The sequence below is a fragment of the Leopardus geoffroyi genome, chromosome A1 (assembly GCF_018350155.1).
Source record: "Leopardus geoffroyi isolate Oge1 chromosome A1, O.geoffroyi_Oge1_pat1.0, whole genome shotgun sequence".
Taxonomy (NCBI): Eukaryota; Metazoa; Chordata; class Mammalia; order Carnivora; family Felidae; genus Leopardus; species Leopardus geoffroyi.
The window spans coordinates 108,759,030-108,765,029 of NC_059326.1; positions in this window are offsets into that span (position 1 = coordinate 108,759,030).

A 6,000-nucleotide genomic window follows, 5' to 3' on the forward strand; every position below is an offset into this window, starting at 1 on the left:
GGTCACAGAGCAATTCTGGCCTCCAGACTCTCATTCATCCACTCATTCATTCATTCATTCATTCATTCATTCAGCTAATGTTCACTAGTATATATTTGACCCCCTGCTTGGAACCAAGGAGGGAAAAAAAGTCAAAAAGGAAGCACAGGTGATGAGCAGTCCAAGTGGTGCATGTGAAGACACACATTTAATCCTAGCGTAACCCAGGGGAGATATCCTGAAGGAGGAAATATTCCAGAGGGGCCTTAAATCTTGCCAGGCATCAAAGTGGAGCAAAAGACACCACTTCCAGTCCTTGCTGTAGTTCTGCCATGCTGTGCAGTCCTGGGCAAGCTTCTTGTCCCTCTCTGTGTCCATTGGTACAAAGAGAGGCTAATTGAGAGGTTTCTGGCATCAGGACTTAACTGACTGACTAGCCACACCTCTGTTGCCTCTTCATCATCACAAAAAGTCACCCTCTGGTCTGTGAGGTCCAGTGTCATTCTGTCTCTAGCCTGATAATGGCTCTAAGTACTATCAAACAATGAGCTCAGCCACTCTGGTCTCATGTTTTCCTGAAGTTAGGACATCTGACCCATGCTTCTCTGACAGTGGTGGACCTTCTGATTTTTTTGACTCTCCAACATTTTTTTTAACACTCTCCTTTATTTCGATAGTTTCCCACATTGTAAGAACCTTCCTCTTAAGGTAGAATCCAGAAAACTCTGTTTTTCAACCTCCTTTGCAGGAGGGGGTGGATAAGTGACTTAGACCATGCTGATGAGATATACCGTTGTAAACCTTTGATTCAAAAGAAAACAGTAAGCAAGAGAAAGTCCTATGTGTGGTCTCCATCTTACTGGCACAGGCTGGTAGCAGAAGCAATGGATAGAGGATGGTTTGAGGAGTTGTTCCTAGAAGCTGAGATCTGACTCTTTTTCTTGAACCTTCCCCCAAATTCTGTGGGCCACCTAACATTCTTTAAAATGCTCCTTTTCTGCTTAAAATAGTCAGTATGGATTTTGTTGCTTGCAGTCAAGAACTCAAACTGATCTACTCACTACCCCACTGCTAAAGGTCTTTCCAGCCCTTACTATATGATGCACCCCCGCTCTTATCGCTGCATACATGAGGAAAGAGAAGCTCTAGGTGGTGGGCCTGCGTGAGCTGAGCCTGATTTTTGTTTCTCTGCACTCTGACAACCACTAATCCAAAGAGCTGAGGCAAGAACTTGAAACCCTATCCAGAGCAGAAGCTTGGAATATATGATGAAATTGCTGGAGGGCTGCAAACAACATTCAACCCATGTCTTTTATTGAACAGTAGAAATCCCACTCCCCTTCATATTAATAAAATTGTTCAATGTAGAAATGTTAGAAAATACAGGAAAGTATAAGCTAAAGTCATTTGTAATCTCATTCCCCCAAGGATAATGAACAATGTGATTTTGTATATTTTCTAACAATAATAATAGTAATAATAATATCAAACATTCACATCGTGCTTAGTATGTGCCAGATGGTTCTTTCTTTTTTTTTCTTTTTAAAAGATTTTATTTTTAAGTAATCTCTACACTCAACTCACAACCCCGAGATCAAGAGTCTCATGTACTACCAAAGGAGCCAGACAGGTGCCCCCAACCAGACATTATTTATAAGTATTTTACATATATGTTACAAAAAGAATTGTATCCTTCCCCCCACCCCTCACCCAATTCATATGGTGAAGCCCCAGCCTCCATTGTGACTGTATGTGGAGACAGGGTCTTTAAGGAGATAATTAAGGTTACATGAAGCCATAAGGGAGTCCGGATCCAATAGGCCTAGTGTCCTTATAAGAAAAGGGAAAGCCACCAGGAGGGCACACACACAGAGAAAAGACTGTGAGGACACAGCAAGAAGACAGCCATCCGCAAGCCAAGTAGAGAGGTCTCACCAGATACCAACCCTGCTGACATCATGATCTTGGACTTCTGGCCTCCAGAGCTGTGAGAAAATAAATGTCTGTTGTTTAAGCCACTCAGTTTGTGGTATTTTGTTATGGAATCTCCAGAAGACTAATACAATATGTTAAGTCATTTAATCCTTATATTCATCCATATATGATGATGAATATATATATATATTCATTATATAATCCTTATATGCATCCTTTTCCCCATGCATAGTGGAGTTCAATAACTATTTGTTAAATGAATGAATGATGGATACGGTTTATTCAGTACCCTATGTTACTTTTTTAAACCTGACCACATGAGTATTTTCTCCATGTTATCACCTCTTTAAATTTAAAAAATGGGTACATGATAATCATTCATGCATAATTCAGTTAAGAAGCCTATGTTGAGTCCCCACTATGTGCAAGGCATTATGTAGGTACTGGAGATGTAGCAGTGAACAAACAAGAAGTCCCTGCCTACATGGTGTGCATCCGCTCTATGGAAAGGCCATTGCCTAGGTGTCAGAAATGCATTAATCTACTTATTTGGGAAGGTTTCTTTTGATTGAAAGCTTTCTGATGAGCCAATTGGACAGACATAAGCAACCATATTATTTACTGTTTTTTTTTTAAGTTTATTTATTTATTTTGAGAGAGTGAGAAAGAGACAGAATGAGCAGGTGGGGGGAGAGGGAGAGAGAATACCAAGCAGGCTCCATGCTGTTAGTGCTTAGGAACCGTGAGATCACGACCTGAGCCAAAACCAAAAATCAGATCCTTCAATGAGTGACCAACCCAGGCGCCCCATCCCCAGATTCTTTAATTTTAAAAAGGCCAATTAAATAACTAGAGGGCTCCTGGGATTTCCCCAGAGTCATAGAAGGACAAACACGAAGTACTTGGAATTTGTCCTGAGTTCACAGGCCTGGAAGTTAGAGCTAATCAAGCCACCAGCACCAGCATCTGTGCCTCCCACTCACACAAGGTCAGGATTTGATGGGAAACAAATCACATTTTTAAGACTTTGAAAATGAAGCCAACAAAAAATTTTGAAGAAATATAGGTGAATGTTTATGCCATCTGGGGTTAGGAAAAATCTTTTTAAGTACAATAAAGAAGGTAGAAACCACAAAAGGAAAACATTGGTAGATTTGAAGATCTGACTACATGCAAATGTTAAATGTCTGCATCTTAAAAACCACAATTAAAAAGATTTAACAGATAAATAGATAACTTGCAAAAATTATTTATACCACAGGCAACAGGAAAAGGTTTTGACATGTTACCCAAATCAAGAAGAAAAAGACAAATGAGCAAAGGACATGGACAGGGAATTGAAGGAAGAAGAAATACTTGGCCCTCTCTTCATAGTGGTTCATGTAAGTGAGCTGTGAAGCTACTGCCTGAGTGTCACTGTCCCTTTTTCTGTCTCCTTCCTCTAAAGACAGGTGGGGGGCCCACTCCAAGCCGTGTCACAGAGGTGCTCAGAGGACCAGCATTCCATAAACTCCATCTCACTTATCTGGAAGCACCCCCACTTCACTTCTCCCATCTAACAGGAATTCAGACCCTTCTTCCTGGTAACCATCTAGGCAGCTCAGCCTCCTGGCCAGGCCAGCTGACCTCAGTAAGAAAAGAAAAGTAGGGATCAGGAGAAAGTTTGGGCATCTGAAGCTCTGACATCCCGCAAACCCCTTCTGAAATGCAGTTTGGAAAGGATGTGCCACAAACCTCAAAAATTTTTTTTCGACTTAAAAAACCCTTTGACTGCCACCGATGGGTTTGCTTAGGAATTAACACAAAGGGGGAAAATCAGGAATTATTTGTCCACAAAGATTGTCACTGAAATATTATTTACAGCAGTGCCAAATTGGAAACGACCCAAATATTCAATCACAAAGCTGAATTCATTTTTGCACATCTATAAGATGGTATATGCATTGCTGCCCATAAAAATGATGATGCAGAACGCTGCACGGTGCCACGGGGAGATGCTTGTGGCATGTGGCCAATCAAAACCTGCAGTTTACCAAGCAGTATATTCAGCACAATCCCAATTATGTTTAAAAGCATTTATATATTCATGGAAAAAATGGAAGAAAGATTAGTAGGTGGTGTCACTGAGTGGTGGGATTATAAGGTTTTCTCTCTTCTTTGAATTCATCTGTACTTTTCCAAATTTTCTACAATGAATAGACAGTTTTGTAACAAGGAAAAATCTGATATAAGAAGAAGCCTTTTCCAGAGCCCTCTCTCAGTTCAGAAAGGGTTGGGGTATTGGAGAGGGAAAAGCAGGTCATGGGAAGATCATTAGAGAAATCAGAATGATGTTCCTTCCCAAATATCAGGATCTGCAGGGTGGGTATGAGTAGAGGTCAGTGTTACCAGACTCCTCACCTCCTGACCCTGGGGGCTCTTGGCATCTGTCCCAGGCTTCCTTGGCTCTGGCAGCCATTAGAAGTCCACACTGAGGGGCGCCTGGGTGGCTCAGTCAGTTAAGTGTCTGATGTTGGCTCAGGTCATGATCTTGTAGTTTGCAAGTTCAAGCCCTGCTTCAGGCTCTATGCCATCAGTGCAGAACCCACTTCAGATCCTCTGTCCCCTCTCTGTATGCTCCTCCCCTGCTTGTTCTCTCTCTCTCTCTCTCTCTCTCAAAAATAAACAAACAAAAAAAGAAGTCCATGTTGAGCTGGAGCTGGAGAGGGAGATCATGGTTGGAAGACCTTCAGAGTGGCTCATGTCAGCCTAGGAGGATGTGATAGAGAGAGGGAAGGGGGACAAAGGCAGTGGAAGGAGGAACTCTTGAGGAGGGTCCAGGTGCCAGGGAAATCCAAGGAGTAGCAAATTTCCAGAAGGGGATGATACATTCCCTGGAGGCAGCAGGATGCTTCCCATCTCAGAGCTCCTTATAGGGAACCAAAAAAATCAATGCCTAAGTCATTGACCATGTGAGCTCAGACCCAAGGAAAACAAAACAGTGCTGGGGGGCGGGGGCACTCTCAGGGCCAGGAGAAAACCAGGAACACAACAGAAAGCACTTCAAAGGTGGGGGGAACACCACTGGCTAGACATCTGCTACAGGGCTCCAGAAAGGAGTCAACGGGCCTGCCAAAAGAAACAACTCGGAGCACCAGCAGCTGATTACCCAGAAAAGCCAGCTGGGTTTGGGGGGGGGCGGACAAGACATCTGAGCCAGCTGTCCTGTCCTCCCTAATCCTACAGAGGCCTGGGAGGCATAGGGGCTTGCTTATGTTCTTACAGAAAATTAAGATGAAGACCAAACCAAACCTTGGGCATTCTAACTCCCAACCTAATGTACCATACATTACTCCCCAGCGAGAATTTTTTTTTTAATTTGATAACATAAGTCATCTCTATATTATATAAATTACTTGAAACTATATAAAAACATTATTTGCTATCCAATTCAATTTATGAGGTAACTATAGACAAAATTCCAAGACTCAATGTTTAAATAACTGAATAAATACAGATAGGCTAACGTCAGATATAAATATAGGCACAAAAATCCTAAGTGAAAAATTTTTTTAATGTTTTATTTATTTTTGAGAGAGAGAGACAGAGTACGAGCAGGGGAGGGGCAGAGAGGGAGGGAGACAGAATCCACAAAGTAGGCTCCAGGCTCTCAGCTGTCAGCACAGAGCCTGACGCATGGCCCCAACCTGTGAACCATGAGATAATGACCTGAGCTGAAGTTGGACGCTTAACCGACTGAGCCACCCAGGCACCCCCTAAGTGAAATTTTAACAGACAGGTTAACTATGTAAATTGAGTTCTCACTAGAATAAAATCCGACCCATACTGCAGGGTGACAGGCTGGTGGGGAACAAACAGCCAGGGGCCATACCTGCAGCTGTGTTGAGTGTCATCCAGGTGAAATTGCGCAATGAACTCCGGTTCGCTCCAACTCTGAGACAGGAGGTTGTCAGGGTTATCTCTGCACCACCTTCTTTAGAAAATGTTGTTCTCACCATGCCCTTCGATCCAGCCACACCTTTACAACTAGGGCTGTCATGTTCACACAATGTGACTCTGTCCCCTGGTCACTGGTAACTGGTCCAA